This window comes from Dendropsophus ebraccatus, chromosome 3 (assembly GCF_027789765.1).
Source record: "Dendropsophus ebraccatus isolate aDenEbr1 chromosome 3, aDenEbr1.pat, whole genome shotgun sequence".
Taxonomy (NCBI): domain Eukaryota; kingdom Metazoa; phylum Chordata; class Amphibia; order Anura; family Hylidae; genus Dendropsophus; species Dendropsophus ebraccatus.
The window spans coordinates 120,723,642-120,746,146 of NC_091456.1; the positions used below are offsets into that span (position 1 = coordinate 120,723,642).

Consider the following 22,505-nt stretch of genomic DNA (forward strand, 5'->3'; position numbering starts at 1 on the left):
CATTGAACAATGAACAATGTTGAAGTACTTCCCAACACTATCTGGCTTCTTCACATATTGAGGGTATGTTTCAAGTACCTGAGTTTACCAGTCCGATCCTGTAAACCAGGGGTGGAAAACCTCCGGCCCCTGAGACCTTCAGATGCGGCCCATGGCTCCCCTTTGATGTGCGCTGCTCTGGTGGGCCAGGAGCCGGTGTATACCGGTGTATAGCCAGAGTATACCCCCAGCCCAGACTATACCCGGGGTTAAAATGGCCTTGGCTACATTATACCCCGGGTATATTTTGGCCTAGGATATTTTATACCCCGGGGTATATTTCGGCCTAGGCCAATTCATACCCCCTCAGGCCATTTTATACCCCCATGAAATCAGTAGCATTGAGTGATATACACAAGAAATACTTAATTTTTTTTACATTTTATTGGGGATTTGGCCTTGTGCTGAGTTAAGTGAGAAGCTACTGATGTAAATCTTAAAAATCTAAACACATAGGAGGAGATTTATCAAACATGGGGTGAGATTTATCAAACATGATGTAAAGTGAAACTGTCTCAGTTGCCCCTAGCAACCAATCCGATTCCACTTTTTATTCCTCACAGACTCTTTGGAAAATGAAAGGTGGAATCTGATTGGTTTCTAGGGGCAACTGAGCCAGTTTCAATTTACACCATGTTTGATAAATCTCCCCCATGGTGTTAAGTGAAACTGGCTCAGTTGCCCTTAGAAACCAATTCACCTTTTATTTTCCAAAGAATCTGTGAGGAATGAAAGGTGGAATCTGATTGGTTGCCTCCCCCATAAGACCTGTTCACACTGAGCAAGAATGTCGGAATTCCGCGGTGGAGCGCTTCGCCGTAGAATCCCGCCGTGCTCAGTGTCTCACTGTGAGTGAAGGAGTGAAAGCGTCTGCTTCCTACTGTCATTGTCCTGACATGTCATCTCTTTGAGCGGAGAGCGGCGGCAGCGGAGGAGCGCTCGCCCCCTCTCCTTCACTCAAAGCAGCACACTGAGAATGTCAGAATTCCGACATTGTTGCTCAGTGTGAACGGAGCCATAGCGACATTTATCATTATGGGTTTATTTTGGCTAATAAGGAGATTTTGTGCACTTCATAAATAGCTGTCCAAGACTTATTAAGGGTTTTGCGCTATTTTACATCAGTTTTCAATGCCTGCACCTTTTTTCAATGTATGCAAGGGGGAGGGGGTTGTTCTATTAACTAGTGCAAATTTTCATTTTTTTGCGCAAAATCCTACCCTAACATAGCTTTGTAGTCAAGCTGTTTTAGACTGGGATCACACCGTGTTATTGCAGTCCATTTTTTTCCCCTATTAGTTTTTTGCAAAATGGATGAGAAAAAGGAAGCATTTGTGTGCCTCTATTTTGATCAGTCTTTCCATTCATCAGTTTTTCCACTCCACAATAAAAAAAAATGGATAAAAATGAATCCTTTTTTAGCGTATACAAATACTGTGGTTGACCGCATTTTTGTGTACACTAAAAAAAATGCGTTTTGATCCATTTATCAATCCATTTTTTTTGTTGCAAAAAAGGATGAAAAAAAAAATGGACTCCAAAAATGCATAAATTGTGCAATAAATTTTGCAAGATGCATCAAAGCACTTGCGTCTAATGATGATTTTTGTGCAACAACCGTAAAATTTTGTACAGCCCATAAAAAACTTAACAAGAGGAAGCGGCTGTGTGTCCGAGTATGATGCGCACTTTTTAACAAATTAGAGATAAAGTGAAAAAAAACCCAGTAAAATGATAACATTATGACCTGGAGGGATATATTCTTGCCTAGGCTATTTTACACCCCCTGGTATAGAATATATCCCCTGGGGTATACTGTAGCCTTGGTCAGAACTGAGAAAAACAGTGACATGATAACTTGAGGGATATAATCTGGCGGGGTATATTGTGGCCTGGGCTAGACTGTCCCCAGGTTTATAGTATGGCCTAGGCCATATTACACCCCTGGATATGAAAATATATTCCTTGGTGTATACTGTGGTCTGGGCCAGGGGTGAGAAAACCAGTGAAGTAATAACATTATGGCCTGGAGAGATATAGCATGGCCTAGGCTATATTACACCCCCAGGTATAGAGTTTATCCCCTGGGGTATGCTACGGCCTGGTTCGACATTAGATGGATATATTCTGACCTGGATGGGTATACTCTGGTCTAGGCTATGTTACACCCCAGGGTATAGTTTGGTCTAGGCTATTTTACACACCGGGTTGAGTTTGGCCTAGGCTATTTTATACCCCAGGGTATAATCTGGCCTAGGCTATTTTATACCCCGGGTATACTCTAGCCTAGGCCACTTCATACCCCGGGGTATATTCTGGCCTGGAGGGGTATAGTTTGGCCTAGGCTATTTTATACCCTGGGGTATACTCTGGCCTAGGCTATTTTATACCCGGGTATAATCTGGACGGGGGTTAAACTGGCCTGCTACACCGGCATACATAGCATCCTTCTGTGTCTGTGACAGCTGCCAGACACAGGAGGATGCTGTGTGTGCCGGCTACTTCCTCACCAGAGCGGTGCACATCTTCTGTTTTCTGCGGGCCGCCTGCAGGAGAAGACGGGCACAGACTAGGAGAGAGAGAACCTGGGTAGCATGGGAGCGGAGGAAAGGTGAGTGGGATGTTTAATCTTTTTATTTGGGACAGGCACTGAGGGCTAAGTACACTACCAAGGACATGACTGGGGGTTAGCTAGACTACCAGGGCATCATTGGGGGGTTAACTATGACGAGCAGGGACATCACTGGGGGATAACTATAACTAGCAGGAGTATTACTGGGGGTTTAATTATGACTAGCAGGGGCATCACTGGGGGGTTAACAATGATTAGCAGGGACATCACTGGGGGTTAACTATGACTACCAGGGCATCTTTGGGGTTAACTATGACTACCAGGGGCATCACTGGGGGGTTAACTAGACTACCAGGGGCATCACTGGGGGTTAACTAGACTACCAGGGACATCAATAAGGGGTTAACTACAGCTACCAGGGGCATCACTGGGGGTTAACTCTGGCTACCGGGCATCACTAAGGATTCACATCAGGTACACGGGGCTTCACAGAGAGTTAACAACAATAGCAGGGGCACTAGGGGAACAATACTTTACCTTGCCCCAGGTGCTGTGCACCCATGCTACCCTCTGCCGTGCACAGTATAACATTAAGTGCGGCCCTTGAATGATTTTATTAATGCCTAAATGGCCCTCGACAGGGAAAAGTTTACCCACCCCCGAGCTAGTGGATCTGGTTTGTATTGCATCATGATTGTCTAAATAATCAAAATACACTGCTGCCATCTAGTGGAACCATTATATATTGCATAATAAGCCAGTTCACATCATATGCATTCTTGTTGTGCATTGATTTAAGCACCACATACTTTATATATATAACCATGTGTGTGTGTGTGTGTGTGTGTGTGTGTGTTTGACAGCCTGCGAAAAAACTTTCAACAATGTATATTATAAAAATAGGATAAAGCATATTGTATAAATGATCATCTAATAATATGCTATATAAACGGTTGTAATACAGGTGCAGACATTATCTGATGTGGCATGTATATGTTAAAACGATAAACAGCTCAAACCAGTGTGAATAAACTAGCTACAGATGTTATATAGTTATACCCATCTATCTCAATGGTAACAGTGTTGCCCTTTACAAAGTTAAAGGCTCAGCCTTTATCTGGTAGGGCAAGTCCAACATACAGTAACAAACCAATACGAGCTCTAAATAGACTAATACAGCAAACTTTTGTTGATAAAATGAAAAGCAAACAGTGTCATTTATATGGACCATAAACAAATCATATAATGTGTGCTTACATAGATTGTCAGAATAATTATACGCTATTGCCATTAAGTGGAGTTGATGGATATAGCAGCTCTCTCCAAAATACATGCACATGAAATTTCAATAACGAGACGTTGCTAGCATCTAGTGGATCCGGAGTGTATTTCATCATGATAATCTAAATAATCAAAATTGTGATACACTCGTGCCATCTAATGGAACCATTGTATATTGCTTAATAAGCCAATTCACCTTATTTTTTTTATCCTTGTTGTGTATTGATATAAGCACCCCATACTATACAGTGGTGCCTTGGATTACGAGCATAATTTGTTCCGGGAGCATGCTTGTAATTCAAATCCACTCTTAAACCAAAGCAAATTTTCCCATAAGAAATCATAGAAATGCAGACAATTGGTTCAACACCCCAAGAATAATTAGTTACATAGTTACATAGTTACATAGTTAATACGGTTGAAAAAAGACACATGTCCATCAAGTTCAACCAAGGAGGGGATGGATACAGGGAAGGGGGAGGGGTGATAGGTTCTATACATATGCATTTATATTATTTTGCTCTAAGAACTTGTCTAGGCCGGTTTTGAAGCCCTCTACTGTTTTTGCTGTGACCAGATCCTGTGGTAGACTGTTCCACAGATTCACAGTTCTCATTGTAAAGAAGGCTTGTCGCCAGGGCCGTCTTAACAGCATTATGGGCCCCTGGGCAGAGGTGCGAATTGGGCCCCACCCCCCGCGGCCGCCGCCATCAAAACCCCCCATCTTTGCAACCCCGCCCCTAGCCAGTACAATTACGTACAATAAAAAATACAAATTATTGTTAACATAAACTTTAATTCACAACACAATCTCTCAGCAGCACAAAAACAAAAAATAACCGTGCGTGCATGCCTCACCAAACGAGACCAGGTTGGCTTCAAAGTATCCAAAAAACGCAATGGAGACAGCACTTCCAACAGCAATCTGCAGGGTTTATTGTCACACCAGTGCAACATGTCTCATATATACAGAGGGGCAACAACATGACTATTATATATGAGAACCATGTTGTTTCCCTGTATACTGTATAATACAATATACAGGGAAACAACATGGCTTATATATAGAGAAGGGCAAAACAACATGACTATTATATTATATATGAGAACCATGTTGTTTCCCTGTATACAGAATACAGGGAAACAACTCCTCTGTCTTTAAGAGACATGTTGTTTTGCCCTTCTCTATATATATGCCAGATAACAAGCAACAAATATTACCACCGCATACTGACTAACACCACTGCTGCTACTGACTAATCCACTGTACACAGATCACTATCACCTCATCCAGTCATATAGAGGTACCCAGCTCTACACAGGTTCTGTACACCATATACAGTATATTACAGTGCAGATACATCAAGTGACTCACATGGGACGTCTTCTCTGATCGGAGTTTTTCCCTTTTCATCTTCTTTTCCATTTGCCCTGTGCCGTTATGAGAACTTCTCTGAGCCACGAATCCACAGAATCTGCCAGACAGACATATTAGGCTCCACACTCTGTCATCATCCTCATCTCTCTACACACTGCACATCTGTATTGGCCCCTTATAGATAGCTCCCCCTGTATTACCCCCTTATAGATGGCTTCCCCCTGTATCCCCCCCCTTATAGATGGCTCCCCCCTGTAACCCCCCCCCCTTATAGATGGCTCCCCCTGTATCCCCCCCATATAGATGGCTCCCCCTGTATTACCCCCTTATAGATGGCTCCCCCCTGTATCCCCCCCTATAGATGGCTCCCCCGTATTCCCCCCTTATAGATGGCTCCCCCCTGTATCCCCCCTATAGATGGCTCCCCCGTATTCCCCCCTTATAGATTGCTCCCCGTATTTCCCCCTTATAGATGGCTCCCCCCTGTATCCCCCCCTCGTATAGATGGCTCCCCCCTGTATCCCCCCCCTCGTATAGATGGCTCCCCCCTGTATTCCCCCCCCCCTCATATAGATGGCTCCCACCTGTATCCCCCCCCTATAGATGGCTCCCCCCTGTATCCCCCCCCTCGTATAGATGGCTCCCCCCTGTATCCCCCCCCTCGTATAGATGGCTCCCCCCTGTATTCCCCCCCCTCATATAGATGGCTCCCACCTGTATCCCCCCTTATAGATGGCTCCCCCCTGTATCCCCTCCCTCGTATAGATGGCTCCCCCCTGTATCCCCCCTATAGATGGTTCCCCTGTATCCCCCCTCATATAGATGGCTCCCCCCGTATCTCCCCCTGTATCCCCCCTATAGATGGCTCCCCCCTGTATCCCCCCCTATAGATGGCTCCCCCTGTATCCCCCCTATAGATGGCTCCCCCTGTATCCCCCCTATAGATGGCTCCCCCCTGTATCCCCCCCTATAGATGGCTCCCCCTGAATCCCCCCCTATAGATGGCTCCCCCTGAATCCCCCCCTATAGATGGCTCCCCCTGAATCCCCCCCTATAGATGGCTCCCCCTGTATCCCCCCTATAGATGGCTCCCCCTGTCTCCCCCCTATAGATGGCTCCCCCCTATAGATGGCTCCCCCTGTATCCCCCCCTATAGATGGCTCCCCCTGTATCCCCCCCTATAGATGGCTCCCCCCTGTATCCCCCCCGTATAGATGGCTCCCCCATATTCCACCCTTATAGATGGCTCCCCCCTGCACAGCAGATAAAAAAAAACAAACACCCAACTCACCTACCAGTGCTCCCCCGTCGCTGCTTCCTCTCCTCTTCTGCCCCCGGCTGATGCGTCGCTCCCCGGGGGATTCTCCGGGAGTGCACACATCCGGAAGCTCAGTGTGCGCCCAGGCCGGGACTTCCGGTACAGGAAGCCCCAGCGACGCGCACTGAGGTTCCTGATGCGTGCGCTCCCGGAGAATCCCCCGGGGAGCGACACATCAGCCGAGGCCGGATTTCCTCTTGCGACTGCAAGCAAGAAAGTGCTTGCGGTCGCAAGAGAAGGGGAAGGGGGGGCGCGCAGGGCCGTCTTACCCATTGGGCATGGGAGGGGGCTGCCCGGGGACCCTTGCGTCTTAGGGGGCCCCTGCCTGCTGTGACAGCGGGGAGGGGCCCCCTAGGACGCAAGGGCCCCCGGGCAGCCGCCTACCATGCCCAATGGGTAAGACGGCCCTGCTTGTCGCCTCTGGAGATTGAACCTTTTTTTCTCCAGGCGGAGGCAGTGCCCCCTTGTCCTTTGAGGGGTTTTTACCTGGAACATCTTTTCCCCATATTTCTTGTAGGGGCCATTTATATATTTAAATAAATTAATCATATCTCCCCTTAAACGTCTCTTCTCCAGACTAAACAAATGTAATTTTTTTAATCTCATATCATAACTAAGATGCTCCATTCCCCTTATTAGTTTACTTGCCCGTCTTTGTACCCTCTCCAGCTCTAGAACATCCTTTTTATGAATCGGGTTGCAAAACTGGACAGCATACTCCAGATGAAGCCGCACCAAAGCTTTATAAAGCGGTAATATTATATCCCTGTCCCGAGAGTCCATGCCTGTTTTAATGCTTAGAAGCAGCTGACTGACATTGTGTGCTGTTCTGTAGTTTATTATCTACAAGTACACCTAGATCCTTCTCCATTAGCGACTCTCCCAGAGTAACTCCCCCCAGGACATATGATGCAAGTGGGTTATTAGTACCCAGGTGCATAACTTTACATTTATCCACATTGAGCCTCATTTGCCAAGTGGACGCCCAAACACAGTGGGGGAGATTTATCAAAGGGTGTAAAATTTAGACTGGTGCAAACTACCCACAGCAACCAATCACAGCTCAGCTTTAGGTAGTGCTGAAAGGAAAGCTGAGCTGTGATTGGTTGCTGTGAGCAGTTTGCACCAGTCTAAATTTTGATAAATCTCCCCCAGTGTGTCTAAGTCATCCTGTAACATCTGCACATCCTTCATAGACTGTACTGTACTACAAAGCTTGGTGTCATCTGCAAAGATAGAAACATTGCTGTTAATTCCATTCTCAATATCATTAATAAACAAGTTAAACAGAAGAGGGCCCAGTACTGACCCTTGGGGTACAACAATTATTACCGGGGACCATTCGGAGTAGGAATCATTGACCACCCCTCTCTGGGTACGATTATTAAGCCAGTATTCAATCCAGTTACACATTAAACTTTCCAGACCGATAGACTTTAACTTACCCATCAGACGTCGATGAGGAACTGTGTCAAACGCTTTAGCAAAATCCAGGTACACGATATCCACAGCTGCGCCCCCATCCAGGCTTCTACTCACCTCTTCGTAGAAACATATCAGGTTGGTTTGACAGCATCTGTCCTTAGTAAAACCATGCTGGTTATCACTTATAATACTATTAGCCACTACATATTCCTGTATGTAGTCCCTTATAAGCGCCTCAAATAGTTTCCCCACAATGGACGTTAAGCTTACGGGTCTATAGTTACCTGGGGAAGTTCGAGAGCCCTTTTTGAAAATCGGCATTACATTTGCCTTACGCCAGTCCCATGGCACAATACCAGTAAGCAAAGAATCACAGAATATTTCATACAAGGGTAGAGAAATTACAGAACTGAGTTCCCTAAGAACTCTGGGGTGTAATCCATCAGGCCCCGGAGCTTTGGTTACAGTTTATTTAACCCCTTAACAACCGCGGGCGTACATTTACGCCCCCGAAGTCCGTGCCTTAACGCAAATGGACGTAAATGTACGCCCGCGGTTTCCCCGATCGCTGTGTAGCAGGCCCTCCTAGCTTGTCGGCACAGGGGGTGGTTAACCCCCCCCCCCCCCCCCCCGTGCTGACGATCGCCGCTATTGGCTGATCAATTCAGATCTGGCACAAAATGGCGGTCGGTGCTGTCCGAGGACGGCACCGACCGCCATTTCTGTTAAAGGTAACGGTGGCCCGGTGCCACGGTCCCGATCGCCGTGATCGGCCGGCCGGGACCGACCGGCCGATCACGGCGATATAAGTGCCCCCAAAATGTAAAATACCTGCTCTGGACCCCTCAGCTAGGTAGCTGAGGGGTCCAGAGCAGGTATTTGGGCCATACTCACCTGATCCGGGGTCCCGATCGGCGTCTTCTGGGTCTGTGGCGTCCTCTTCTTGCATCGTCATCTTCGGCTTTTTCCGGCGGTACCCTTCGGCTTTTTCCGGGTCCCTCGTCGTCTATCTTAGTCTTTTTCCGTCTTTTATACACTTATCAGTAGCTACAGGGATGTTCAGCATGTAGAAAATGTTTCCCCCCCCCCCCCCAATTTTTTTTCTTTAATTTTCCGCATCCTACCGCCGCTGAGTGCTGATCAGCATCGCACGTATGGCTAACCAGCGACTCCTCCTTTTTGGAGTAGGGTGTTTTTTTTCTATATCCTACCGCCACGGTCTGCTGATAAGTACCGTTAATGTGCGGCATTTATCAGCAACACCTTTTTTGGCGTAGGTTTTTTTTTAATACGTTTTCGGCATCGGACGCATACGTTATTATTGCCCCCGACACCGAAACAGCCAGTGAGGATGAATGGGGAGATCCTTTTTTCCTCCATTCACCCTCATCATCCTTATCATCCAGTGATGCGTACGCTGCACCCCAGACACGTCTTTTCCACCAGTACTGTCCCAATAAGAGATGACGGTATGGCGTGAAATTCTACAAACTCTGTGAGAGTACCTCAGGGTACACTTACAGATTTAGGGTACGTGTACACTGCGGAATGGCGAAGGAAAACCCTTTGTGCATTCCGCAGCTGGCACCCACCGGACTGATGCAGGCGCCTGTCTCCACCATTGTCATAGACTCCATTCTATGCAGGGGCGGATTCCGTTGTCCATCCAAAGAATGAACACGTTCATTCTTTGGACAGAGGGCGGAATCCACCCGTGCATAGAATGGAGTCTGACACAAGCGGAGACGCGCCTGCATCAGTCCGACGCTGGGTGCCAGCTGCGGAATGCACAAAGGGTTATCCTTCACCATTCTGCAGTGTGCACGTACCCTGGGGGCTAGGTTCAGACGCTGTAACTGTGCGGCTGTATTTGCGGCTGTAATTGTGCGGCGGTATTTTTGGTGGTTCGTGTGTATGCTTGGAAGTATAGGATATGCGGCTGCACAGTGCACACTATGTCTGAATCTACGGCCCGATCGTAAACGGACCCGTAAAAAATGAACAAGACCATTGTTTGCGGCTGGACATGCGGCCGAGGATTGACAGGCGGTCCGTACGGAGTACTTCAAAAATAGCCGGCAATGATGCCGAATGCCGATGCCTCTAATAGTTAATATATTAAATTACTAAAACACATTTTCTTTGTAATAAAGACACTTTCGTTGTTCAATAATTTATTTCTAACGAATCCATCATTTTGCAATTAAATATACTGTTAAAATAAATAGATATATAAATAAATGTATATTTATCTATATATTTATTTTTTGACAGTATATTTAATTGCACAATGATGGATTCGTTAGAATTAAATTATTGAACACCGAAACTGAATTTATTTCCACGAAAATGTGTTTTATTAATTAAATATTAATTAGTACAGGAAGCTCCATAAGCCGTTAATTCATATTCCCGGCAATAGAGCATTCTGTACTAATCATCACTTAACTTTAATTAAAACATCAAATGTTTCTTCTAATTATGTTATGACAATAGCATTATTAGAAGAAACATTTAGAATTATATGTGCGCTCAGCTGATTGGCTGTTCGGCTGAGCGCACATATAATGAGCCGGTCCGCAGTACAGTCACTTCATTGTGCTGCGGACCAGCGAAGAGGACACATCGGGGTATAGAGTATATAGAGTATAGAGCTCTCCCCACCCCCTCCCCTGCACTGCACCCCTCCCAGCAAGGAAGGGGGGTCACTTAACCCCTTCCTTGCTGGGATGGGTGCAGTCTGACATCAGTCTGGCCCCCAGGGGGTTAAGGGGGATGCAATACATCCTCCCTTAACCCCTTGGGGGCCAGACTGTAAGCAGCGATCTGTAAAGATGCTGCATACTGTAAGGAGCACAACACCGCTCACAATGATGGGTGTTGTGCTCCTGTTTGTGTTTTTTTTGTGTGTTTCTCCCTTTTTGTTTTTCAGATATCGGTATCCTGGGGATTACGTCGGATTCCATGGACTACATCGATGACCAGCGGTTGTTGTTTTAATTTTTTTAATAAAATGGTCAATGAGGGGTGTGGGGGTGTTTTTATTTGAATAAAAAAAATTTTAAACTTGTGTCTTGTCTTTATTTCTTTACTTTATAGACTTAGTAGTGGAAGCCGTCTAATAGACGGAATCCATTACTAAGTTGGGGCCTAGTGTTAGCCGGTATAAAATGGCTAACACTAACCTCCTATTATTACTCCAGTTCCCAATGCCATCAGGGGTACTGAAGAAAAAACAAAGGGCGACAGCGCTCCATGGCGAGGATCAGAAGGGCAAGGTGAAAAAGGGATAGGGGTGCACGGCAACCCTCACCTGATGTGGTTGTGCAAAGGGAGGCACAACACTCTGCAGCGTATATATCAAGGACCGCAGCCACTCCCGATATCCAACAGGAAACAATGATGCAAACAACCTCCAACTCCAGACTACACGGATTATGGGGCGCAGGTCCAACTTGAGATCGAGGCACAGTGAGTAATAAAAATATATTTTATTGTGGAGACTCAACGCGTTTCGGAACCGCACCGGTTCCTTTCTCAAGAGTCATGACTCTTGAGAAAGGAACCGGTGCGGTTCCGAAACGCGTTGAGTCTCCACAATAAAATATATTTTTATTACTCACTGTGCCTCGATCTCAAGTTGGACCTGCGCCCCATAATCCGTGTAGTCTGGAGTTGGAGGTTGTTTGCATCAGGGGTACTGGGAAGAGCCGGGTGCCAGTGGTCCTGGAGCGTCAAAATTGGCGCTCCTGGACCGGGCGGCAGCAGGCTGGTAAGATTTAGGCTGGGGAGGGCCTAAACCAATGGCTCTTCCCACCCTGGTGTTACCAGGCTGCTGTCGTTTGATTTTTAACCCGGCTGGTTATAAAAATAGGGGGGACCCTATGCGTTTTTTTAAAATAAATAAATAATAAAAAAAAAAACGCAAAGGGTCCCCCCTATTTTTATAACCAGCCGGGTTAAAAACCAAACGACAGTAGCCTGGTAACACCAGGGTGGGAAGAGCCATTGGTTTAGGCCCTCCCCAGCCTAAATCTTACCAGCCTGCTGCCGCCCGGTCCAGGAGCGCCAATTTTGACGCTCCAGGACCACTGGCACCCGGCTCTTCCCAGTACCCCTGGTGGCATTGGGTACTGCGGTAATAATAGGGGGTTAGTGTTAGCCATTTTATACCGGCTAACACTAGGCCCCAACTTAGTAATGGATTCCGTCTATTACTATTACTAAGTCTATAAAGTAAAGAAATAAAGACAAGACACAAGTTTAATATTTTTTTTATTCAAATAAAAACACCCCCACACCCCTCATTGACCATTTTATTAAAAAAATTAAAACAACAACCGCTGGTCATCGACGTAGTCCATGGAATCCGACGTAATCCCCAGGATACCGATATCTGAAAAACATAAAGGGAGAAACACACAAAAAAAACACAAACAGGAGCACAACACCCATCATTGTGAGCGGTGTTGTGCTCCTTACAGTATGCAGCATCTTTACAGATCGCTGCTTACAGTCTGGCCCCCAAGGGGTTAAGGGAGGATGTATTGCATCCCCCGTAACCCCCGGGGGGCCAGACTGATGTCAGACTGCACCCATCCCAGCAAGGAAGGGGTTAAGTGACCCCCCTTCCTTGCTGGGAGGGGTGCAGTGCAGGGGAGGGGGTGGGGAGAGCTCTATACTCACCCCGATGTGTCCTCTTCGCTGGTCCGCAGCACAATGAAGTGACTGTACTGCGGACCGGCTCATTATATGTGCGCTCAGCCGATCAGCCAATCAGCTGAGCGCACATATAATTCTAAATGTTTCTTCTAATAATGCTATTGTGATAACATAATTAGAAGAAACATTTGATGTTTTAATTAAAGTTAAGTGATGATTAGTACAGAATGCTCTATTGCCGGGAATATGAATTAACGGCTTATGGAGCTTCCTGTACTAATTAATATTTAATTAATAAAACACATTTTCGTTGAAATAAATACAGTTTCTTTGTTCAATAATTTAATTCTAACGAATCCATCATTGTGCAATTAAATATACTGTCAAAAAATAAATATATATAAATATACATTTATTTATATATATATTTATTTTAACAGTATATTTAATAGCAAAATGATGGAATCGTTTACATTTAATTATTGAACAATGAAAGGGACTTTATTACAAAGAAAATGTGTTTTATTAATTCAATATATTAACCATGAGAGACATCGGCTATAGTGCAGAGGATCGCAAACCCCGGTAATAGCGATTCATGTAAACTGTGTTCCCTGCTTTCCCAGATGCATCCAGAGGTGTTTGCATCACTTTCTTAAGATTTTATTTGTTATTTTTAGTTGAACCAGATTTCCAAGTAAATGACCGTATGTTTTGAGCCGCATGTCTATTTTTTCCCACGGCCGTAATTTCACCAGCACATTTACAGCCGCATAAAAAATACAGCCGCACAGTTACAGCATCTGAACCTAGCCTCAGAGTGTATGAAGGAAGGGACACCCGAATCCAGCTCCCAGATGCCCCCCCCCACCCCATCCTCGGAGTTAGTGGGGAGATCGTTCGGGAACTGATCTTCCCACTGCTGGATAAAGGTTACCACCTATACAGGGATAACTTTTATACCAGCACCCCCTCTTCCGGTCCCTCGCTGCCCGAGCTACTGTAGCTTGCGGCATGATCCGAAAATATTAGAAGCAGTAATAAAGCCCTAATATTTAGCAGCCATGGAGCGGACCCATCGCTTCTGGGTATAATGGACCCCGTATCGCACCACGGCAACATTTTCCAGGTGACATCCCCCACACGGGAAAACAAAAGAGCCCAGAAGAAGTGCAGAGTGTGGCGTAACAGGGGGATCAGGAAGGACACCTTTTTCCAGTGTGCCACCTGTCCTGATCACCCCGGCCTCTGCATACTGGATCGCTTCAAGGCGTACCACACATCATTGGAGTTCTACATTTTCTAAATTCTCTCCCTTAATCCTATTTCAGGGGTCACATTGATCCAGGAATTATTGTGATTGCCATTATGGAGTCGGGAAGGAATTTTAGACCTGTGATGAGGCTACTGTCGTCTGCCTAGTGAGGGTTTTTTGACTTCCTCTGGATCAACACAGGTTGAATTTGATGGAATCCTGTCCTTTTCAACCTTATAAACTAATAATTGGTCTAATACCCCCAAATAAATTAGAATTGTCCCTTTTCCCCAGCGTCTGATGGGTAAGTTAAAGTCTATCGGTTTGGAAAATTTAATGTGTAACTGGATTGAAAATTGGCTTAATAATCGTACCCAGAGAGTGGTGGTCAATGATTCGTACTCCGAATGGTCCCCGGTAATAAGTGGTGTACCCCAAGGGTCAGTACTGGGCCCTCTTCTGTTTAACTTGTTTATTAATGATATTGAGAATGGAATTAACAGCATTGTTTCTATCTTTGCAGATGACACCAAACTTTGTAGTACAGTACAGTCTATGGAGGATGTGCAGATGTTACAGGATGACTTAGACACACTGAGTGTTTGGGCGTCCACTTGGCAAATGAGGTTCAATGTGCATAAATGTAAAGTTATGCACCTGGGTACTAATAACCCGCATGCATCATATGTCCTGGGGGGAGTTACTCTGGGAGAGTCGCTGATGGAGAAGGATCTGGGTGTACTTGTAGATAATAGACTACAGAACAGTACACAATGTCAGTCAGCTGCTTCTAGGGCCAGCAGGATATTGTCATGCATTAAAACAGGCATGGACTCACGGGACAGGGATATAATATTACCGCCTTATAAATGTTAGGACTCGGGCCGGGCGTTCGGCTCGGCGTCCATAGCAGCCATATGTTTTTCACTAACTCTGCTCTGCTGTTCTGTGTTGTAGCAGAGGCCAGGGTTTCACTCCCCTGGCTGATCAACTTAGGTGTTGTGTGTGTTCACTAATTTTTGACTGACAGCTGACTCACCAGTTAGATGTCTGTATCTGGGCAGGACCTGGAGCCTCAGCCCTAATCAAGTCTGGGGCTGGAACTTCAGGCTCCATAAGTATCAGCCCTGAGCTCTCATTCCTCGCTTGCGATAGTACCTGGTTCACCCTAGAGTTACTTGACCTAGCCTTTAGTCTGTATTTGATTCCTGGTTACCTGACTTCTGCTATTAACCCTTTGACTACCCCTTTGGACACGATTTTGTACTGTGCTGCCCGTTTGGTATTTGACTTGGACTTCTGACTTCTCCTTATTGTGTTTTGTCTGTCTTGTATTGTTCTGTGTTTCACTCAGCCAGCCTAGGGACTGCCGTCTAGTTGTCCGTTTGCTATTTTAGAGCATCTGAGGCAAGAAGGTAGGGACAGCGGCGTGGGTGCCAGCTTCAGGGCTCACCTGTCCTTGTGTCTCCCTGTCCCAATCCTAACAATAAAGCTTTGGTGCGGCCTCATCTGGAGTATGCTGTCCAGTTTTGGAACCCGATTCATAAAAAGGATGTTCTAGAGCTGGAGAGGGTACAAAGACGGGCAACTGAACTAATAAGGGGAATGGAGCATCTTAGTCATGAGGAGAGATTAAAAGAATTAAATTTGTTTAGTCTGGAGAAGAGACGTTTAAGGGGAGATATGATTAACTTATTTAAATATATAAATGGCCCCTACAAGAAATATGGGGAAAAGATGTTCCAGGTAAAACCCCCACAAAGGACAAGAGGGCATTGCCTCCGCCTGGAGAAAAAAAGGTTCAATCTCCGGAGGCGACAAGCCATTTTTACCATGAGAACTGTGAATCTGTGGAACAGTCTACCACAGGATCTGCAAAAAAGAAGAGGGGGGAAAAAGGCGCTTCCTAGTGCAATATTATGTGAATTGCTAAAACAGCAGTGCAAAGAACAATTCCCAATGCACTCACCTTGTTGTGTTGTGCAAAAAATAGGCACAACACTATCTAGGGCTTAAATCCAGTATCGCAGCTCGGCACAAGATCATCCACACAGCGTGTGGAGCACATACACAAACAGGAAAGGAGTCCCTCAAGGACTTAGGGATCCAGCAATGATCTTCTAAAGTGCAAAGCGCAGATAAAAACTAGGATCGGGTAGTGAATGGTAAATTGCCGCAACAGCGGTTACCAGATTAATAACTCCCAATCAAACTAGTCATAAAAACAAATAATTTATTATTAATAGCAGCGACGCGTTTCGGCACCAGCATCTATAGGTGCCTTGCTATTATTAATAAATTATTTGTTTTTATGACTAGTTTGATTGGGAGTTATTAATCTGGTAACCGCTGTTGCGGCAATTTACCATTGACTACCCGATCCTAGTTTTTATCTGCGCTTTGCACTTTAGAAGATCATTGCTGGATCCCTAAGTCCTTAAGGGACTCCTTTCCTGTTTGTTACCACAGGATCTGGTCACAGCAAAAACAGTAGAGGGCTTCAAAACCGGCCTAGACAAGTTCTTCGAGCAAAATAATATAAATGCATATGTATAGAACCTATCACCCCTCCCCCTTCCCTGTATCCATCCCCTCCTTGGTTGAACTTGATGGACATGTGTCTTTTTTCAACCGTATTAACTATGTAACTATGTAACTAAGTAGGTATGGCCGCCATTCCCATTAGAGGATGCCACAATGCGATTACAAAGCCTCTGTGCGGCCAGGACAGTAGAAACCCCCCACAGGTGACCCCATTCTGGAAACTACACCCCATAAGGAATCTAACAAGGGGGGCAGCGGGGATATGGGCCCCTGGTGGCGGGCACATTTGTGCTGTGAAAATGAAAAAAATTGTATTTTTTATTTTCACGGCACATGTTCTACACATGTGCCCGTCACCAGTGGGGTCCATATGCTCACTGCACCCCTTGTTGGATTCCTTATGGGGTGTAGTTTCCAGAATAAGGTCACTTGTGGGGGTTCCCACTGTCCTGGCAGCACAGGAGCTTTGTAATTGCGACATGGCCTCCATCCTCCATTCCAGCCTCTAAATAGCTCTCTGTCCCTTTGGTGGCTTGCCCTGTGCCCATATGGCACATTATATCCACAAGTGGGGTATTTTCGTACTCATGGGAAATTACTCTACACGTTTTGCATTCATTTTCTTTTTAACCCCTTGTGGAAATGGAAAAAATCAAGGCTAGACCAACATTTAATGTAAAATATTTTTAATTTTTACACTAAATCATTGCTCTTGTCTTCATTATTTCATTTTCACAAGGGGTTAAAAGATAAAAAAAAACACAAAATGTGTAGAGCAATTTCCCCTGAGTACAGAAATACCCCACATGTGGACATAAAGCGCCATGTGGGTGCAGGACGAGCCTCCGCAGGGAAAGAGCGCCATTTGGCTTTTGGAGGCTGGATTTGGATGGAATGGATTTCAAGGGCCATGTTTCATTTAAAAGACCTCTGTGTTGCCAAGACAGTTGAAACCCCCCACAAGTGACACCATTATGGAAACTACACCCCTCTGGGAATGTAACAAGGGGTGTAGTGAGCATATGGACCCCACTGGTGACGGGCAAAAATGTGGAAAAATGTGGTGTGAAAATGAAATATTAAATTTTTTACACTTTAATGTTGGTCTAGCCTTGAATTTTTCATTTTCACAAGGGGTTAAAAGATAAAAAAACATAGAATATGTAGAGCAATTTCCCCCGAGTCAGTAAATACCCCACATGTGGACATAAAGCGCCATGTGGGCACAGGGCAAGCCTCCAAAGGGAAGGAGCGCCATTTGGATTTTGGAGGCTGGATTTGGCTAGAATGGATCATGAACGCCATGTCGCATTTACAGAGCCCTCGTGCTGCCAAAACACTGGAAACCCCCCCACAAGTGACCCCATTCTGGAAACTACACACCTCAAGGAATCTAACAAGGGGTACAGTGAGCATATGGACCCCTTGATGATGGGCACATTTGTGCCACGAAAGTGAAAAAATGAAATTTTTTACTTTCACGTCACATTGTTCCACATTTGTGCCTGTCACCAGTGGGGTCCATATGCTCAGTGCACCTCTTGTTAGATTCCTTGAGGGGTGTAGTTTTCAGAATGGGGTCACTTGTGGGGAGTTTCCAGTGTCTTGGCAGCACGAGGGCTCTGTAAATGCGACATGGCCCTTGAAATCCATTTTAGTGAAATCCAGCTTTCAAAAGCCAATTGGTGCTCCTTCCCTTTGGAGGCTCGTCTTGCGCCCGCTTGGCACTTTATGTCCACATGTGGGGTATTTCCGTACTCGGGAGAAACTGGGCTACACATTTTTTGGGTTGTTATTCCTTTTATCCCTTTGTGAAAATGAAAAATTGAAGGCTAGAACAATGTTTTAGTGTAAAAAATTATTTTTTCTTTTTTTTTAACGCCACATTGCTCTGAAAATCTGTGAAGCACCTGTGGGGTCCAAATGCTCACCGCACTCCTTGTTACATTCCTCGAGGGGTGTAGTTTTCTACATGGTGTCCCTTTAGGGGTGTTTTTTATGTTTTGGCACCCCAGAGCCTCTGCCAACCTGAAGTGGTACAGTCAAAAATGACCAAGTATAACGGAGGCATTGAAATTCACTAGGCGCTCCTTTATATCTGAGGCTTGTGGTTGCGTCAAATAGCGCAATAGGGCCACATATGGGGTATTTCTATAAACTGCAGAAACGGGGCAATCAATATTGGGGTGCATTTCTCTGGTAATAGGTTTATAGTTATCAAAAATATTGGATTACAATAAAATTTCTGGATGTGCTTTTGCAGAGTGTGAGGGGTGCAGTTTCTGAAATGGGGTGCTTTGTGGGGCTTTCTAACATACAGTCCCCTCAAATACACTTTTGACCTGAACAGGTCCCTAAAAATATCTGATATTGAAATTTTACTGAAAATTTGGAAAATTGCTGCTAATGTTTTAAGCTTTCTATTGTCTGAATAAATTGAAAGATAGTTTAATAAATGCCGCCAACATAAAGTAGACATGTTGCTAATGCTATTTAATATATCATTTATGTGGCATAACCATTTTCTGTACAAGCAGAAAAGTTTCAAAATTGGAAAAATGAAATTTTTCACAATTTTTCATAATATTTTGGTTTTTTTCATAAAGATTCGTTATAAGTATCGACTCCATTTTACCAGAAATGTAAAGTACAATATGTCTCGAGAAAACAATCTCAGAATCAGCCGGATAGGTAGAAGAATTCCCAAGTTATTAATGAATAAAGTGACACAGGTCATATTCATAAAATTTGCCTCGGTCCTTAAAGGGGTAGTGCGGCGGTAAAGAATTATTGACAGAATAACACACATTACAAAGTTATACAACTTTGTAATGTATGTTATGTCTGTGAATGGCCCCTTTCCCCGTGTCCCCCCACCCCCACCAGTGTACCCGGAAGTGTGGTGCGCTATACTCGCCTGTCACGTGCCGACCCCCGTCTCCGATCTTCAGCCAGTGACATCTTCTTTGGGCGGCGGCCGCGTCATCAGCTGCTCAGCCGCGATTGGCTGAGCTCAGTTATCGGATGACGCTGCAGAGGGCGGCCGGCATTCGGGACAGTTCGCCGGCCGCCCGAAGAAGACGTCACTGGCTGAAGATCGGAGACGGGGGTCAGCACATGACAGGTGAGTATAGCGCACAACACTTCCGGGTACACGGGTGGGGGGTGGTGGGACACGGCGAAGGGGGCCATTCACAGACATAACATACATTACAAAGTTGTATAACTTTGTAATGTGTTATTCTGTGAATAATTCTTTACCGTCGCACTACCCCTTTAAGGCCATTTTAGGCCCGGTCCTTAAGGGGTTAATTTATCTTGGACCATATCTATAGTAAACCAGTTCAGTACATTACATGTGTTAACAGCCCTGGCCCCACCCACCTCAGCACTGGCCCCACCCACCACAGCTCCATCCTCTTCTTTTGTATATACAGAACTGAAGAACCCATTAAGTAACTTAGCTTTCTCCTGATCTGCAGTCAGGGGTGTAGCTAATGTCTCATGAACCCCGATGCAAGGGGTCAACTTGGGCCCCCCAACCCCCGCTCAGGAGATGTTGGGTGCAGTAGTGTATACTATACATTATATACAGCAGGTTATCCAGATGTTGGGTGCAGTAGTGTATACTATACATTATATACAGCAGGTTATCTAGGAGATGTTGGGTGCAGTAGTGTATAGTGTTACATGTTATATACAGCAGGTTATCCAGGAGATGTTGGGTGCAGTAGTATATAGTGTTACATGGTATATACAGCAGGTTACAATGGAGATGTTGGGTGCAGTAGTGTATAGTGTTACATGGTATATACAGCAGGTTACAATGGAGATGTTGGGTGCAGTAGTATATAGTGTTACATGGTATATACAGCAGGTTACAATGGAGATGTTGGGTGCAGTAGTATATAGTGTTACATGTTATATACAGGAGGTTATCCAGGAGATGTTGGGTGCAGTAGTATATAGTGTTACATGGTATATACAGCAGGTTACAATGGAGATGTTGGGTGCAGTAGTATATAGTGTTACATGTTATATACAGCAGGTTACAATGGAGATGTTGGGTGCAGTAGTATATAGTGTTACATGGTATATACAGCAGGTTACAATGGAGATGTTGGGTGCAGTAGTGTATAGTGTTACATGGTATATACAGCAGGTTACAATGGAGATGTTGGGTGCAGTAGTATATAGTGTTGCATGGTATATACAGCAGGTTACAATGGAGATGTTGGGTGCAGTAGTATAGTGTTACATGTTATATACAGCAGGTTATCCAGGAGATGTTGGGTGCAGTAGTATATAGTGTTACATGGTATATACAGCAGGTTACAATGGAGATGTTGGGTGTAGTAGAATATAGTGTTACATGGTATATACAGCAGGTTACAATGGAGATGTTGGGTGCAGTAGTGTAAAGTGTTACATGGTATATACAGCAGGTTACAATGGAGATGTTGGGTGCAGTAGTATAAAGTGTTACATGGTATATACAGCAGGTTACAATGGAGATGTTGGGTGCAGTAGTGTAAAGTGTTACATGGTATATACAGCAGGTTACAATGGAGATGTTGGGTGCAGTAGTGTATAGTGTTACATGGTATATACAGCAGGATACAATGGAGATGTTGGGTGCAGTAGTATATAGTGTTACATGGTATATACAGCAGGTTACAATGGAGATGTTGGGTGCAGTATTGTATAGTGTTACATGGTATATACAGCAGGTTACAATGGAGATGTTGGGTGCAGTAGTATATAGTGTTACATGGTATATACAGCAGGTTACAATGGAGATGTTGGGTGCAGTATTGTATAGTGTTACATGGTATATACAGCAGGTTACAATGGAGATGTTGGGTGTAATAGTATATAGTGTTACATGGTATATACAGCAGGTTACAATGGAGATGTTGGGTGTAGTAGAATATAGTGTTACATGGTATATACAGCAGGTTACAATGGAGATGTTGGGTGCAGTAGTGTAAAGTGTTACATGGTATATACAGCAAGTTACAATGGAGATGTTGGGTGCAGTAGTGTAAAGTGTTACATGGTATATACAGCAGGTTACAATGGAGATGTTGGGTGCAGTAGTGTAAAGTGTTACATGGTATATACAGCAGGTTACAATGGAGATGTTGGGTGCAGTAGTGTATAGTGTTACATGGTATATACAGCAGGTTACAATGGAGATGTTGGGTGCAGTAGTATATAGTGTTACATGGTATATACAGCAGGTTACAATGGAGATGTTGGGTGCAGTAGTGTATAGTGTTACATGGTATATACAGCAGGTTACAATGGAGATGTTGGGTGCAGTAGTGTAAAGTGTTACATGGTATATACAGCAGGTTAAAATGGAGATGTTGGGTGCAGTAGTATATAGTGTTACATGGTATATACAGCAGGTTACAATGGAGATGTTGGTTGCAGTATTGTATAGTGTTACATGGTATATACAGCAGGTTACAATGGAGATGCTGGGTGCAGTATTGTATAGTGTTACATGGTATATACAGCAGGTTACAATGGAGATGTTGGGTGTAGTAGTATATAGTGATACATGGTATATACAGCAGGTTACAATGGAGATGTTGGGTGTAGTAGTATATAGTGTTACATGGTATATACAGCAGGTTACAATGGAGATGTTGGGTGCAGTAGTGTAAAGTGTTACATGGTATATACAGCAAGTTACAATGGAGATGTTGGGTGCAGTAGTGTAAAGTGTTACATGGTATATACAGCAGGTTACAATGGAAATGTTGGGTGCAGTAGTGTATAGTGTTACATGGTATATACAGCAGCTTACAATGGAGATGTTGGGTGCAGTAGTATATAGTGTTACATGGTATATACAGCAGGTTACAATGGAGATGTTGGGTGCAGTAGTGTAAAGTGTTACATGGTATATACAGCAGGTTACAATGGAGATGTTGGGTGCAGTAGTGTAAAGTGTTACATGGTATATACAGCAGGTTAAAATGGAGATGTTGGGTGCAGTAGTATATAGTGTTACATGGTA

General features: G+C 44.7%; 1 protein-coding gene across 2 annotated transcripts in view; it reads left to right on the top strand.

Moving 5' to 3' along the window:
• The window catches only part of CIB3 (calcium and integrin binding family member 3), a 185,169-nt gene that overhangs the window by 67,423 nt on the left and 95,241 nt on the right, over positions 1-22,505 (top strand). The gene's annotated exons all lie outside the window — the stretch shown is intronic.